The sequence below is a fragment of the Phasianus colchicus genome, chromosome 3 (genome assembly GCF_987193195.1).
Source record: "Phasianus colchicus chromosome 3, bPhaCol1.hap1.1, whole genome shotgun sequence".
Taxonomy (NCBI): Eukaryota; Metazoa; Chordata; class Aves; order Galliformes; family Phasianidae; genus Phasianus; species Phasianus colchicus.
Genome location: NC_143438.1, coordinates 60,905,308 through 60,922,805, shown reverse-complemented (window position 1 = coordinate 60,922,805; position 17,498 = coordinate 60,905,308). Strand labels below are relative to the sequence as shown.

General features: G+C 39.1%; 1 protein-coding gene across 3 annotated transcripts in view; it reads left to right on the top strand.

Annotated features, from left to right (window-relative positions):
- Window positions 1-17,498, top strand: part of PDE7A (phosphodiesterase 7A) — a 72,035-nt gene that overhangs the window by 9,464 nt on the left and 45,073 nt on the right. The gene's annotated exons all lie outside the window — the stretch shown is intronic.

The window sequence follows — 17,498 nt, the reverse complement described above, 5'->3', positions numbered from 1 at the left end:
ACAAAAAGCAGATTTTATTCAAACCAATTTGGGAGACAGGAGGTCAATTTTTTTCTTTTATCGTGAACATGGCAGAGGCTCTGAGTGGGTGGGGGAGAGAAGAGATGGTGAGAAGCTAAAGAATACATCTTATGTGCATTTTTTTTAATGAAGTGATGAAAACATTAACAGGAAAATTTTGCTTCTGATGCTCCTCAAGATAAGATATCAGAAGCTGAGCGTAGTATTTATTTATTTAATGCATTGTATAAAATGGAAGCAGTTTCTTAAAGTCTCTGCTGTTTGATGCTCTCCAGTGCTGAGCTTAGTATTTGGTGATGAATGTTGATTGGAGCCAGGGATAACTTTTTTAACTGGTATTACTTTAAACAGAATTTCTCCATTTTCAGAGGAAAGATTTATTTAATGTCTTCAGTCTTCATTTCAGGGCTCTTTTTGTTGTTAATTTAAGCAGTATGAGTTGTAGTGTTGCTTCTATCTGCATATCCTTACTCCTCTTGTGCTGACTCTTGCACTCCTCTGACCCTGCAGAGTGGTGGCTCACGCAGCTAAAGCAGCAAAAACCCTTCCTTTTTTTTCTGCCTCTTTTGCTCTTTCTGCAGGGTGTGAGGGAAGGAATTGGAACTGCAGTCAGAGGCAGCACTGACCCGAGTTGTCTGCACAGCACTGGAGGAATGTCCAGAGCAGCTGACACTGCGTGATTGTTTCAATTTCTCCCCAAAGGAGTGGGTTGAATAAATGCCTTATTGTTATCCAAATCAACTAATGCACTGTGTTGTGCTGTTTAGTGTTTTTGAAAAGGCATCCTGCACCCTGTGGCTCTTATACGTTAGTATTTGCATAACTTCCACATCTTATAATTTTATCTTTATTAGATGAGGCCATGTTTCTGTGCTTTTTGGGTATTAGATAGAATTGACTTGGTAATGAGAATGTTTTAAGAGGTAGGCCATCATTAACCTTTGAACAAATGCTTGACAGACTACATTAAGTCTAAAGAATGTGTATTTTTTTCTTCTTTTTAACAGTAAAACACCCAATTTGGAAATTTGGATGATAGACTTGGCAAAATGAAAAAAAGGGGGGTTTCTTTTATGTATGAACACTGCATTTAGAAAAAAATGTACAAATGAAGGGTTATTTTCTCATGAAACTGAAAGCTTCTTTCCTTTCTGCACCTTGCGCTGAAAAGTGGCTGTGGTTGTTACAGCTTATAAATGAAATGTGTCAGAACAGGAGAATCATTCTTTTGTCTTTGGAGAAGTGCTGAGAATACTTAAAAGGTTTGTGAGTGTCTGTCTGAATATATGTACATAAAAATGTGATAAGTAGATGATGGTATGGTGGGTGCTGCATAGATTCAGAAAGGATAGAAAGCAGCACTCAGCCTGCCATTTGCTAAGTTGCCATCTTGCATCTGACAGGTCACAGGACAAAACTATATTGTAAAAATACCAATTTCTGGAGATCTATTGCTTTCACTTTGTGTTTCTGAACAATAAGCTTATACCTATTAGATCGCTGGCCTTTATCATTTACAGTGAGGTTTTAGGAGTACTTGGTTGGAATGAAAAACAGATAAAGGCAAATTGGTTTTATGCCATTGTAAGTTAGTGCTTCAGGATGATGTCAGGTGACAGTTTGATTTATCCTCTTTATTCTTTTTCCCAACCTTCTGTAGCTGTTGTATATCTTGTTTAGAGTCTGCAGAGGTTGCCCTGAAGTGTGTCTTAGGCTAAGTACAGTCATACCATAAGAGCTATTCCCCGTGTTACTGAGTTGTCAACCCGAACAAATTTGGATTGACTCATTCCATGTGTGCACAGTTGTTCAGCCTTTGGTTTTTGCTGAATTTAGTAGAGCGTTCAGCATGCTGATGATGTTGATTGGCAGAATTATTTCGAATCCCAGCTGCAGTGAGTCCATCCAGTTCAATGGAGACATTTGCGAGTAGGTTGTTAGGGGCCTTTGTGGAACCCATCTTGCCCTAGGAGCAGTACCTTTGAGCATGCCCAGTGCAGGCCTGCACCATGCACAGCACTAGGGAATGTTGGTGTACAGGGGAATCTGGAAACTCTCCATGCACTGAAAATCAGTGCATTGTGATAGAAGATGATGGAAGAAGAGGAGCTGCAGCAATCAATGTATTGAATCCGTTTGAAGTGTTGCTGGCTGCAGGGGATACCATGTAAGGGTCTTCCCTGAAGTTCCCTTTCTGACATTTGTGAGATCAAACGACTAGGAAAGGCTAAGTGCTGTGTCCAGATTTGTGCCACCAGCCCTTTCTCGGGTTTGTCCTGCTTGCGAAAAGAAGGCAAGATAATTGATGTGAAGTGCTTGATGGCAGAACATAACATTGTTTTGAAAGCAGTACATTTTTGTTTAATGCACACATCGATCTCCATCTGTTTCATCTGTTGCATTTCCTACGTGCACTGCCTCTTCTGTGGCCTTGCTCTCATAATATCCCTCAGATGATGGCTCAGATACAGTCCCTCAGACCTTTTGTGAGGGCTCAATTTCCTTTTACTCTGAAGGTGCTAATGAAAGCAGTTATGGTAAATAAAGAAAATGGATGTATGGGAGGAATATGGAATGTTTATGACATTAATATGAGCTCTCTGAATTCTACTGATTTCATTGCTTTAGGGAAAAAGGAAGAAGCAGAACCTCAAGGGAAGGAGGAAGAAGTTGTGGACTTACAGGATTTCCCTGGACATCTGTGCTTGTGTATGGTGTCCCCCAGTGGTGTATGCTTTCATCTGAGCTTCTTATGAGGAGGTGCTTATTGCTGTGCCTGGTTCTCTGCAGGGGAGTGTGCTGCAGGGCGTGTGGCAGCGTGGACGCAACACGAAGAGGTCTCCAGTGAAGGTGGGAGAAAAGGCACTGGTTAGCATTGAGACTCCTGCTTGGCTGCCTCATAAAAACTGTATAATGGCCTACCGTGCTGCAGGGCAGTTTGGCAGGTCTTACTCTTCAATTGCAGTGCTCTTAGGTTCTGCTGGTGCCATTTTAGGCCTCTCCTGGGGCCTCTGCTTTGGCTTTGAACTGCCTCATGTCCATTTGCTCAGAAGTGCTGTCTCACTGACTGTATTTTAGGTGCTCCCAGTTTAGAGCTCAGATGCTGCTACTTTGCCTCAGCTCCACTGGATCCCGGAGGAGTGCTGCTTGCATGCAAACAAGGGCTATAGGGTCTGCATGTAAGTGGGCTGGGCGCATGTTCAGCAGGTTCAGAAGCCCTGTGCCTTGATTGCAGGCTGACTTGAGGTGGGCTCAGTTTACATTACAACATGTAAAGAGTGTGTGCTCTGGTAGTAAAAAGATCTTTTTAATCAGGGCTGCTAAGTTGCTTAGTAACTGAGGAAGAGAGTTAATGGTCAGAAACTAATAAAGTTGAAGTCAAGTACTGGTGTTCTCCAGAGCTGGGGCTGTATGAGATGAAAGGAATAAGAATAAATACATTTACAGGGTATGATGATACATGCTGGGGCCCAGGGCCAAAGATACGAACTTACTGGTGCAGATAATGCAGCGGGTATTAGTGCTTAGAATTTTTGGTGTTGCTTCCACTTCTCATTGAATAGTACTAGTACTGCTGTACTGGTATATGTATTTTAACTAAATTAAATGAATACATTTATATGTGAGAACTTGTGCTGTGAGATAAAGACTTCTTTCATACAGTAACTTATTTATGCTACTCCTATTTCTCCAACACAGTCAAGAATATTTTGTTTACTAGGCATGTTTTTTATGGCAGAAAGCAGCATGATGACATCCATCTCTTTATACTGGAAAAAGAATCTGTGGTTGACAGACTTTTAAATAAAAAGTTTCCTTAGTATTCCATGGACATGGAAATGTTGTTGACCTGCTAAATGAATTGCATTTATTGTTCCTGAATATTCACCTTCATTAATATGTTTCAAGTATTGGGTGATTCAGTTTGAATGTTTTTGATAGGTTTTCTGCTAAGAGGAAGTGTCAACCCTACTTGCATTTGAATTTCACAAGCAGTGTTTAAATGAAGCTAGCTAGTGAACAAAGCTGTGGGACTGTGGTTTGTAGCTCATTCCGGAGTGCAAAGCCCAATAATCAGCTTACAAAATGGAAATGATAGAAGTTTGCATCTCCTACTGTCTTATTTTAGAAGTGCTCTTTTTATCCCTTCCCCTCACAAGTTCAATAACTGGAATTAATTTTCTCCTATTAAGCAACTGTGAATTGTTTGGAAGCATGATCTGTGCTTTTTGATGTTAAATACGTATGTAAAATCCTACAATAGGGTGAAGGAGGAAAAAGCTGCTTGAGTTTCTGGAACAAATAGGAAAGACAGTTAAAATATATAGCAGTGTCTGTAACAAACAAAAAAAACAAACAACAAAACAAATAGCGTGTGCTTGTGGGATTTAATTGTGTGTATCTTTTCCATATACTTAAGGTAGGAGTTGCTGTGTGGAGGTCTTCAAAGATATGCATGCTTTAGTCTTGTCCCTTGACTATTTGTGAAGGTACAAAGGGTGTCCCAAGTGCAAACTCCTGCTGCTTTCTGATGCCAAACTAGTTTATTCTTTTTCTTTCATATGCATTTCTTGTTTAAGCATGAACATGCGTGCTTTAAAAAATATATGATGGGTAGATGAACAAGGTTCAGAATTCTGAGGTTTTTTAGTTGACTACTTCAAATTGTCTTGCAATCATCACAGATCAAATTATAGCAGAGCTGTGCCTTCCTGAAGATGATGAAGGAGTTTTAAGTGTGCTAAGAGCCTCTCTTGAGGCCGTGGGGGTGCAAATTAGTTCTAAATAGCCAATGGTGGAATGTGTCATTGAGGTTTTTAAAACTTACTGTTCTATAAGGTAGGTATCTGAGTATGTTTCTCAAGATGCCTTACCATGTTGAAATTCACATGACACCACCTGGAGGGTTCTACTTTAAATTGCTTTGGCTTCGTGATGTGTATCTCCAAAGCCAGCTGACAACTGAAAGTGTTAGAACATCTGCAGGAACCACATTACATAAACGTGCTGGCAACAATGTCAATTCTTCCCACACATTCAGATAAAACTGGTACGGCTGTTCTATCTTCTTAATCAGCTTTGTCCAGCCATCAAGGTGATTTGTCTCTGGAAGTGATGTCAGTTGGTAAAGAATGTGTGGTACCTCACATATTGGCAGGGAAATAGCCGTTGTAAGAAGCTGAGAAGGAAGAGTGGAGGAGGTTGGTGCTGAGGTTCCCTTTTGGAAGATGGAACCTACAGAATGTCGTCAGCGTCGTGGTTCCTACTGCTAACAGGTTTCAAGGTATGAAGATTAAGTGCAAAATACAATGCTGTTCTTGCCTGAACTTCAAGGCTTTTTTTTCTTTCTGCAAGTAAATGATGAGATGGATAACAGTAACTGCTTCGGTGTTGCTAGGATATTGCCAGGACTGTGCATTGAAAGCTTACAGAGCAATGTTCCAGAAGTTTTATCTGCACTGACAAACGTAACCAACTCCACTTGCAACCTGAATATATTTTTGTGTCAGTTGCTAAGTTCACATGAGCTGATTAACTTCTTTCCTTAAAAGTCAATTGTTATATAAGTATGCTGAATTTATTATAATTTTGCTGATAGTATTGATTTAGATAATTTGATTAAAAACACTTTGTGTCACTGCATATGAAAATTATTTTTGTATCCTCTCACTTTTGTTCAAGTACAGCAGGTGAAGCATCGCAGTTACAGCTCCTGGAATTCATGTGCTTTTTTGTTCCCTGGTTTTTATTCATATTAGTGGAGGGCATTAAAGTTAAGACAAATGCTTTCTCATTATTTTTATTAAGCTCCTTTGTTTTCAGCTTTCGTTTAAAGAGTACATGTTTTCAGTAACTCTCAGGGCTCAAGGCCAAGTTCTTAGTATCTCTGTAACAATTAACTTTGTCTGATGTTCTCCTGTTGATGGGGAAAAAGGGAAGAGAAACTTTTAGGTCTTTAAAATGTCATGAAATGGAGGGTGAGTATTAGATGTTCAACTTCTATATGCTTTACAAAGTAAGTTTTTATCTTAGCCAGTAAGTCATAGCATTTTGGCATGGGTTACTTCTGTTCCTGAAAGCAATCCCTTGATAGAGCTTTCTAAGAGTCTTCAAGTATCTGCTTTTTCAGCGACAGCAGGGGAAGGAAAGGTCTTTGCTGTTAATGTCTTAGTCTGGTTATATATCTGCTGTACAGGATTGCATTTCTTCTACAATAAACTTACTGAGTGGATTAATGATTGTGGCTCCATCGACTGCCATCACAGTCTCTGCCATCTTTTGCCAGCACAGTACAGAGCCCAATGTGTAGCCTTGGTCCACAGTCATCACACAAATCCACTGCCTGGTGTTCTGGTACCTTATAGAGACCTTTGTTATGGTATATAAATTAAGTTGCAGGGTGTTGATATTTTGGAGATATCAATTCTACGGAATCCATACACCATTTAGATGTATTAAAGTTCTTGGCTGTTTGGAAAGCTTGAAGTATGAGTCTGTGTATTGTTTGACATCATACAGTGTTTCTAATTAATCACTTATTTTTGCTCCAGATCTGATGATGCTTTTAGTGCTGGATCCTTCTTGGTAGCTCGCCTGTCAGTCTTGACCATAGGCACAACAAGCTTGTTTTTCTTACTACAAGGCCAGATTCCAACCGTCCTCTATGCCAATTTTTTCAGGAGAGTACATCAAGAGCAGAGATGGTAAGGGATTATTAGTAGGACTGCTTTCATTTCAAATGATACTGTTGGTATGATGTTGATTTGATCTGATGGGATTTGACAACACCTGCAGTTTAAAAAAAGAAGTCTCTTACCTACTGATGATGCATGTACACACTGAGGAAATGAGTCACCTAGTATATATTTTCCTTGGTTTTCGTTGGGGAAAGTGGATAGGAATCTGAGGAGCCTTCTGCACGTGTGTAGCAGGCTTTGACACGCACAGATTTAGTGCATGTGTGTAGGCTGTTCCCATATTCATAAGCTCCCTGTGTTTGTAACAGACTTTATCATAGAAAATGAGCTCAGTGCCCAGAACGTGCTGATTTTCTGTACGTGATACCAAGTTGCTCTCTGAAGGATTTCCAGATCTCTGGCAGCCCGGATTGATGAATGTATGGAAATTGGATAGGTTAATTTTAAGAACTTTGTCCAAACTGGTAAAGTTAGCAGATGTGCTATTGCATATCCATGCCAAAATGGAAACAGGATGGGGAAAAATAGTCTGCCTGCTGCTTGTTGAGGGAAGCAAGAGCATGCCTGCTTTCTCCTTTAGTTCCCTGTTAGCGTGAGCTGTGGAGCCTGGGTCTCTTCTGAATTAATCTGGTGTGGTGATGAGTGTCAGGGGCTTAGCTCCTCTCTGCAGTTAGCTAATTGTGGTGGCTGGTGATTAGCAAAAAGCCAGTGGATGTTGTCTGCTGTTAGAGTTCATGGGCTGTGTAAACTTACAGATTTGTGGATTTGCTCCTTTGCTTTCGGATCCTGCAAATGATCTACTTTTCTGACTTGAGGAAGCTTGCTCATTTCATTTCAGGAGAAGCTCTTACGTCTTGCTCCAAGCCTGAGGCGGGTTTCCCCAGCCTCCCCTTTTCATGTGCTTGGGTAATAAACTATCTTACTGTCAGATTTTCTGGGCAGTCTAGAGTCCTTGATTAAAAAAAGGTTTCTCCACAGCATGAAAACTAAAAGAGGAGTGAATCTGAGCAGTGCTGGTGAATGTATCTTTGTGGTGCTTCAGCAATGCTTGTGTATATTTTTCAGAAATGTGTAGGTTGGTTGTACATCTTCTAGTGCAAGAAAAAAACAGGCAGTGAAACATGTGAAAGGTGAACCCTAGCAAACATAGCAATTGGAGGAAAGAAAGTACGATTCCTTGAGAATTGTCTCAATTTGTTCACTGAACCCCCTAAGTCTTTCTATCTAAATTAAGAACAAATAAAAGTAAGTAGTTCTGGTAATTGTGGAATAGTGGGGTATCCTGAGTTGGAAAGGACCCACAAAGGTCACAGAGTGCAACTCTTGGCTCCAAGTCATTTTTAGTGTTATTTGAAGTGCAGTGGAGATGGTTTCAGTCCAGCTATCCACTGGATTCGTTACATTCCTTCCTTTTACTTACTTTTAAGTGTTGTCAGCTCTACAAATCACTACTCTTCCAATTCGAAAGAATTTCAGTGTTGCAGAAGAACAAACTATAGACATTAGATGGAGAAAGATGTAAGAAGTCCATCAGGTAAATTTGTCAGAGTACATTTTATACAAATGTAATAAAATGTCTAGGGAAAAAAATAAATGAAATAGCTATGTTGTATTATTTGGGTAGAGGAGAAGAGTAATGGAAGGCTTGAGGATGGATGGATGGAGGTGAGGGGACAGCTTGCGGTGGGAGGGCTGGAACCACAAGAGTTGAGCTTTTTTGTAGCATTTCTTCCTTCTCCTTCAAGGTTTGTGTTATACTGAAACCTGCAAAAGCAGGGAATAAAAGGGAGATGTAATAACGTGGATGTGTTTGGGTGCACTCCAGCCCTGTGTGCGGTACCCAATGTGCACATGCTATTTCAGATTGGCACAGCAGTCTCAGTTAAGGAATTCTGAAATACTTAGGATAGTACTCTTCTACCAGTGACACAGGCCATAACCTGGTGATTTGAGTTTGTCAAATAAGCTGCTCTGTGGATTTTAAACCAATTATTTTTATTAAACAAGGAAACTTAATTATAGTGATGTTTAGTCTCATTGTAATAATTGCAAAGGTTCTTAGAAGGATCTCAAGTGCTGTGCTATGCTCTTGTGGCTAACCTGTTCAAAGCTTTGCTCGATGTTACATTTTTCAGGGTCAAAGGCATTTCAGATCAAACCGTGCACTTGAAAACTCACTCTCATCACTAAGGGCAGATTGCTTTACAGTTAAGTCCCTGTCCACACCCAGCTCCTCTTACTGTATGCCTGGGACTTAGGAGGGATTGGATGTTGAACTGACCTGCCTTGAGGAAACAATTTTGGACAATTTCTAAGCCTCAAAATTTTAAAGATTTTTGTTCATCTTTTGGGTTTATAGATAGTGGAAGCTGAAAATCCACTGTAGAAAGTTCAGTTGTCCAGGGAAAAGTATAAGTAGCTCAGGACAAGGGGCATAAGAACCAATTACTGTACATAACTAATTTTGTTTGCGTGATACTGCTTTCTGTAAACAGCTGGTACTCTCTGGTTTAAGCATGATTGCTTTGCATTTGTGAATCTGCTTCCAAATACAGTTAATGCGGAGTCTATTTATCTCTAAACATTTATTGCTCATGAAACATTTTTGAATTGTTAATTTTGAGAACGGATTTTGGTTTTATGTTATTAGAACGTGATGAGTGATGCATTTAGTTCGTATTTTAGAGCAGCTGACATGGCCTTTGAGATGATTCTGGTTTGCAGCTTTGGTGGATCATGTGGGTAAAGGATGTTCTGACCTAATGAAATTTCCATAGTACTTTATTCTAAAAACCAAAAAACACCCTGTGATTGAATGTTTTACTTCCCTTATCGATGTAATTTTGAAAAAGAATCGTTACACTTAAGAAATACGCATTTGAGTTATTTTTGCAGTCTGTATTGACATCCTTACATTGATGCACTGAGGAGTTTAAATTTCAACAGGATTAGCTTATAGGAGGAATTGTGCTTCTAGGAGGGACATAATGATTTACGAACTGGAAGAATACAATCCTAACAATCTTAAATAGGGTGCCCAGAAGGATTGAGGTCTGGGCTGTGACCTTTGTGTTGGGATGGGGTTTTGAAATGAATACTTGTGAAATACTCTGATAATTTTGATGAGTGCTCTCTCATCAAGAGATGCCACTGAAAAAATTATAGTTCTGCCTTCACAGTTTGAGCACTTGGCAATATGTGAGGCCTGTTGCCATTTCAGACCTTTCACTTCTCTTTTTAAATAAATAATTATGACTTAATTATGGGAGCACTAACCTATGTGCTTATATTGACTTGAGAGCTCTGGGAAAAGCAGCATGTAATTTTACTCTTGGTCTATTTAAAAAAAAAAAGTGTATGTTGTAAGAGTTAAGCTACATCTGTGTTTTCTGTTTTGGGGGGAGGGGACATAAAATTAACAACATTGTAACTATGGGTTATAAACAGTTGACTGTGTTGGCTAATAAATTATTGCTATGAAAACTTTTCAGCACGGGATATTTTCCAAAATATGTTTCACTTGTCTGGAAGATCACGTCTGACATTTTCTTGAAGAATAGAAATAATTTGCTAGGAATACTCGTTTTGCTCAAAGCAGGCTAAAAATTCAGTGTTGAAAAATAATTGATTTGTAGTTTTCAGGATTCAGAAATTTTTCTTGCAATTCGCAATTTGGGAAGTGAATGAAGGACCAGGAACTGGGCTTTTCACTGGGGCTTTCCAGAAGTTCTCTGGCATGGTGTGCAGCAGGACTTGAACCAGGTTGGTGAGTCAGCCATAGGATGTGCACAGTACCTTTACTTTCTTGTTCTCCTGCAGTATTATTTGATGGGATATGATTCAAAAAAGGGGTCAGTAGGATGAGAGTGAGTCACTTGATTGCGCATTTAAAATGTTTGTTAGAGGCATGAGGAAAAACTTGTAGCTTTGTTTAGGAAATAGGAAGGAAGATGCTGGGGGTAATTGCGATGATGGTATACTGATTTACAACATGAGAAACAAGGCTCTGCATATCTGACAGACAGATTTCTTCCTTAACAATAATAATAAAAAAAGCCAACAGAAGTGTGCAAGGACCCCTCCAGGATCTTCAGCTAGGGGCTGGGTTTTTCTGTTTTTTTGTAGGTAAGCCTTTATGGGCAGGCTCAGAGCTCTTTGTCCTGTTCTCTTCAGGAGCAGTGACATACATACTCAAGAACTATTTTAAAGGAAAGAATGGCATTAGTGTTTCCTATTGTTCTTTTCTTCTGATATTTAATTCTGTGTGCTCATCTGTATTTCCATAAGCCTTAAAATTTCCTCAGGAGGTGAGAAAGACGTGACTCTCAGTATAATTAAAGCCTGTCTTCCATCATCTGCGGAGCAGTAACTGACAGCAGATCCTCCTTTCTCTGGGAGAACAGTGCAAACACTTCTGTACGCCTCTTGATGAGCATCTCCCAGCTCTGACAGTGCTGAGCTGATGCTTCTCTCCGAGCTTGCAGTTAGGCAGCAGTCATGCAAGTTACTCCTCTCCATTTTCCAAATGCTTTGCTTAATGTAGCTTATTTGTTTTGGCATTTTGCTTCTTTCCTTAGTCCTTCTATAGTATTAGAGCAAAACATTCATAAGGAAATCATGATGATCCAATATACTACATTTTCCTCTTGCTGCTTAAGTCATGTAATATTTATAAAATTAATTGTGTCTTAGTTTGTGACACACAGCACAGGCTTAATACTGGAGATAATCCCATGGCAAGATGAGATGGCTTCTCACCAGAAATGGGATTGAATAATGAAACCAAGTCTGAAGACCAAAGCTGGGATCTGGCAATAAACTTACAAGCGATTTCTATACACCAGAAATTTTAGGAGCTTTCAAACGTGCTGAATTAATTAATTGTTTGCCAGAGTTCTTGGTTAAAATGACAGATTTTAACGCTAGTTTGTGTGCAAACAAAGAATGCTACAAGTGGACTAAACCCAAGATGTTAAATAGGGGGAGTACCTAACCATTGCCATAATCAGGTGTCACTTCAAAGCCTATGCTAAGATTTTCCACTACAGCTTTTCAGCACTTCCACAAGTTCAGCGTGCCCTGTACAGATGCTTAATTTGTATGCTGGGCCCTGTGATAAGCTATTTCTGTCGATGAGATTCCAAAATTATAGGCACTGATGTCAATGCAGATGAGGTTAACCTAATTTGGTCAAGAGAGGGCTATGCCATGCAAAAATCTTCTTTACATGGGCGCATAAAGGCCGCTGCCGAGACTGACAGGTGTCCAGTGGGTGGCAAGGAGCTTCACAGATAAATATTCTTGTTAGTGCTGCTACAATTCTTGTTTCTTTAGGAAACAATGTCAGAATTATACTGCTTTTATTTCCTTCCACTCCACTATCCTTGCAGGATTAACTACCTAGGTTGTGCCGAAAGTAATGCCTCCTATTTATTTCCATAGAAACTACAACAACAACAACAAAAAAACACATACGAAAAGCACAATAATGCTGTTTGATACAACAAATTCTCAGCTACAAAATGTGATTTTTCAATGTAGTCACCACCATTAGCTATACATTTTCAACAGTGTTGAACAAGAGCCTGTATGCTGTATTCTTAAAAATCTGTACCAGCAGAGGCGATCTGCTCTTGCCACTGCTAAAACGCACCACCCACTGCCACGCTGTGCTCACATCCACTGTTTGGTTTCCATCAACACTCAGCAAGCGTTGATATATGTCAGTGGGTGCCATTGTTTCTGCATGGAGGAATTTGGTTCAACCCCTTTGCTCCATATGCACTTCCATGTCAGACGCCATTTTGTCACACTGCTTTCTGCTGCCATCTGTCACACAGCAACAAAATGGAATGGAGTATTGGTGGGAACGTTCAGCCTCTATTGCTGTACTACCAACATCTGCTGCTGACACTGTGGGCCAACACAGTGAAGTAGGAGGCATTACTTTTGGAACTGCCTTCATAACTGGAACTAAGTTTTTGGAATGTTACTCTTTTAAATCCTACTTTCTGATCTTTTTATACACTAGATTGTTAAATTCAATTTCCATTTCATATCAATGCCTGACAATGAACATATCTTTTTACCTTCAAAAATGGAGTATTAAAATCAGAATTGAAATCCCAGGAAAAAGATTATTTAATCTTCGCTATTTTTTAATAGTGAGAGATCTTGGAATCTTACAAATATGATAAAATGGACATCCAGGTAGAATAAGAGTTCTGTACGAGTATATCGTATTTTAGAGAAGGCTGTACACATATTAGCTGTAGTTGAGTAAGTCCGCAAACCTTTATCCAAACTTTTCACCTTTTTCCTGTCAATGTACCAGCTGTGAAGTGTATCAAAATTTCATTAGTTTATTTATAGAGCACTTTTCTTTGCGTGTCTGTTTCCATACCTCCTTTAAGTTAATCTGGGATTGCATTCATGTGGCTGCTTTGGGCTAGTTTAGCTCTGAGCTTGTAATTCTGTTGTTACTTTGTCAGCTCTTTCTTTAATGATGTTTTTAAAACAAACAAAAAAATTCTTCGTATCCAAGAGGGAGCATTTTATGCTGACCTCTCTGTAAGAAAAGGCTGAAACTTCAGTGTCTCCAATGAAGTCTAAGACTGGCAGACCTAAGGCAAGGCACTGGTGAGAAGCTCTCCGTTAATGGTTCCTCACCTCCTCAGTGGGTGAGATGCTGAAATAAGCAGAGTAGAGTTTTGATGGAAAATCTTTGGATATATGTGTTGTTGGCACCCTCATACCAACAGAATATTATTTTAGTGCAGTGACTACTTTAAGAATGCATACATGCGTATAAAATGTGTCAATTGTATGAAAATTCCATTATTGAACTTTATTTAATGCATTTACTGTGAGAAATTGGTAACCTGTACGGGTCAGAGAAGGAGAATTTGAGAGTAGGTAAGATAGAGAAGTACAGGTAGCTCACTAAAAGGTGGTAAGCTGGCAGTAGTGCAGCGTAACCCAGAGAGTGAGGTGAGTGTTGCAATGGCGGGTGTTGACCTGGCTTAGGGAAGGTTAGGGATGTCAGCACCCAGTCTCATTAGAGCTGTTCTGAGTTTAACCAGTTCAGCTGCAATGGGTCTGGTTAACCAGTTCAGTTGAAATTGGTCAGCTTAGCCTGGGTGGCTGTAGGTTTAATTAGTTCTTGGGAAAACTCATGGAAAACTACAAGCATTTTGGATATGGTGCATCAGCAAGTTCCAAAAGAAGTGTTTAGTGGGAAGAGTCTCCAGAAGAATTTTCTCCATAAATAATAGTAGCACACCCTAACTGCATTTTTTCACAAGCTTAAAAAGTTACATTAGGCAACTACATTCAACTTCTTTCACTTCAAAAATGTAACTTTATCTTTTTTGTGTATTTCAGATAGCATCTGTCACTTCTTAGTTAAGTGATTTGCTTTTTTAATGAAATGCTTGAGCATGGCCAGGGTGATCTCGCTTTGAATCTCTTTAATCTTTATAAACTCTGTGGTGACTATTTCAGTTAATTATTTTTTTCATTTGTAATGCCATTATATTATTAAAATACTATACTGATTTGTGGATTTGACAGCACACGGTAATAACTAGTTTCAGTGTTTTACCTGGGTAGTCATTTTGGTATTTTAATGGAAATGATCAAAAACAAGGCTGGGCTAGTTTTGCTCTGAAATAAATCATTTGTTGCCAGCTCTCCTTAATGTATTAATCTGAAACTTTCAGCTTTCCCCCTTTAAAGTTGATATTTTTTGACAACATAATGTTTTTACATTTCTGTACCATTGCTAACAGGGAACCAGAAATGTTGATTTTACTACTAACTTTTACATGTTTAGCATATTTTTGGATCTTTATTGAATGTGTATATGCTAAAAAAATGCTGAATTTTTATTTTGATTTTTTTCCTGTTGGAACCTTTATTTTTTTTTTTTTAACAAATAGAATCTGAAAATGTTACCTAAACTCTTTGAATAAACACCTGGTTATAATAAATGGAAACTCAATTTCCACTGAGGGAGGGGAGTCTCAATAGATGACAATATTTTAACTTTCTTTTAACTCATAATGCTCACCAGTAAGTGTATTGAAGCATGGATGGGGTCTGTTAGAAGCATTTCCTTTAGCAATACCAGAGAAACAAATACTTGATGACAAGTACAAGGCAGGGGAATGCTTATAATGTTGAGGGAGGTGAGCTCACATAGTTACAGGAGCCTACCCATCAACTGGGGTCCACCTAGAAGCTATCTGCTATGGGAGACTACCCATCAGATGGGATCCACACACAAGCGACCTGGCTTTCTTATTCAGTCTATTCATTTCTGAAAGAGGGAGAAGCCAGGAAGCAAGTCAAAGAGCAGAGTGCAGCAGCTCTCATTGTGCTCTGCCCCCTTGGCTTCCCGCATCCACTTGTGGCACTGCTCGTCTCTGCTCCTTGCGTTCATGGGCTCCACAAATGTGCCGCGGGGGCCCTGACTGCTTCCTGTGTTTCCTTGTTCCACAGCTTAAGTACTCAACTTAAACGGCAGACTTGTATGCTTCGTGTCTTCTGTAGATATTTTATGAAGGGTTATAGTAAGATGCAACTACTATGGTTGTTTTGGTTTTTTTCCCTTATGTTCCTTTTCTAGTGTTGTGATATGTTGACATTTTTTTGATGTTGTCCTTCTGTGAGATTACAACCTCAGTATCTTGAATTTATATTTAACTAGAAACCTAAGACAGGCAGTACTACAGTCTTTCACCATTTGAAGGATGTGCTTTAGAAACAGAACGTAGCAGTTTCGTTACAGTATCTAGAACACTGTTAGCTTTTCTTGTCACGTGTTACTGTTCATCTGTTTTCACTTACATAGCCAGGTTACTTGCAAAACATGAAGCGTGTTAAAATTGAAATAATTCTCAGTTTGCTTCCCAGCTAGCACTCAGTCTATGCGAAGATGCATTTAATAGCTTAGATCAGTAACTCAGAGCAGCTAAAACTTGGCCTTTGGATGCCTTACCTTCAGAACGCAGTCTGTCTTGAGTGACTGGGTTGCGAGATGAAGGCCCTGACAGCACTTGTCTTTTAATAACTGTTCTGCTTTTTTCCTCACCTACATTATGGACAAAAGCATTCATCTTGTATTCTGAAAACAGCCTAATTTCTTGCTGTGCCATAGACCTTTTGTGAGTCAGCAGATGCCAGTGTCCACAAACGGGTGCAGGCAGATGCAAACAGATGTAGACCAGCCCTGGTTGAGTACAACTGTTCTAAGGTGTTTCTATGTCCAAGGTAATAAGTCTGAGTTCTGCAGACAGTTGAAAAATATGTTTCTCCCAAATAGAACGTGGAAAATACTTAGGCGTAGACTGTCATCTTAATAACTTCTTAATTAACTTTTTTGTTGTTGTTTCTTCCAAGAGCACTTTGTAGAAGCGGAGTAGAACTTTTTGCCATCATCTCTTCTCTGGGGAGAAGCAGAAGCCTAAGTTTGGTGGATTTAAACAAAGCCCTTGCTTCCTTTGTGCAATCCTCATGAAGGTTGTAGGAAGGAAGCAAGGCTTGGGGAAGCAAAAAGCGGGGAAGTGCCTTAAATGAATCTTGAAACACAGCACAATTCTTCACTTGGTTGAGGATTTGATTCAACAGGAGTGGGAATTCACAGTGGAAGTTTTGTGCGTGAGGACTGAGCAATGCTAATACAGATGTGGCAGTGCTTGCTGACATTTCTGCAGTAAATGAACTTCATTACTTAAACCAGTATTGGAAATGGTTGCTTTTTTGGGAGAGAATACACTGAGGTAGAGCATTTTGTGCCTAATAACACTATGTATACGTTTGTCAAAGTATTATTTAAGCATACATTTAAGTGTACATTAACCTGTTTTTTTTTATTTGTGGTGGCTGTCTGCCCTCCCATATCCCTCTGACCCCAACCATCCCAAATCAAAGATAAAAATTTGTTGAAGAGTTTATACTCACAAAAGCATATAAGCGACTGAAGTAATTCTTTATGCTACATTGTGTAAGTAGAGGTCACTGAAACTTCAGTCAGACTTCTTTCTGCTGAGAATCTGCTAAAGTATCTTCTGTCATGAATGCTACATTAAAACAACCCTCTCCTTCCACCAAAACAAACAAAAACTCAGGTTATTTTAGTAATAGAGGTTACTTATTCAAAAAGGCAAATCCTTCATCTTTGTTTTGGAAAATGAAGGCTGGAATAGTTTGGAAAATGAGTTCCAACACTCTTCTCTTCTTTGCTTACACTTAAGTGCTGTTTTTCTACTTTTTTTTTTTTATTTATTTGAATGTCCCTTAAAATGCAATTGTAAGTAAATAGCCTCAGAAAACTGGAGCCAGATTGAATGCGAATACTGTGCTATAGAATTTATGTTCTTTGGCTAAATATGTTTTTATAAGAATGAGGGTTGTGTGGTACAAACTGGCCCAGTGACAGATGAACCAGTTTAGCTGCTTTAAATTTCCAATAGTATATTCTTTGTATTTCTAGAGTTGGAAGTGCACTACATTGGAGAAACAACCGAAAGATTAATCACAGTTTGTGATATGAAAGAGTTTAAACTAAGAGCTTATTCTAATTTGTATTTCAAAAGAAGCATTTTGGGAATAACTTATTTCTAGATGTTTGGAAATTAATTCATTGCTAAACTGAGATGCATGCATTTTTGTCAAATCATTTTGCCATGTTACTCAGGGCCATCTTTGTTAACCTGTGCAAATGTGATGTTGTTGAGCAAAAAAGATCAAGAACTAAAAACAGCCATCAGAAAAATG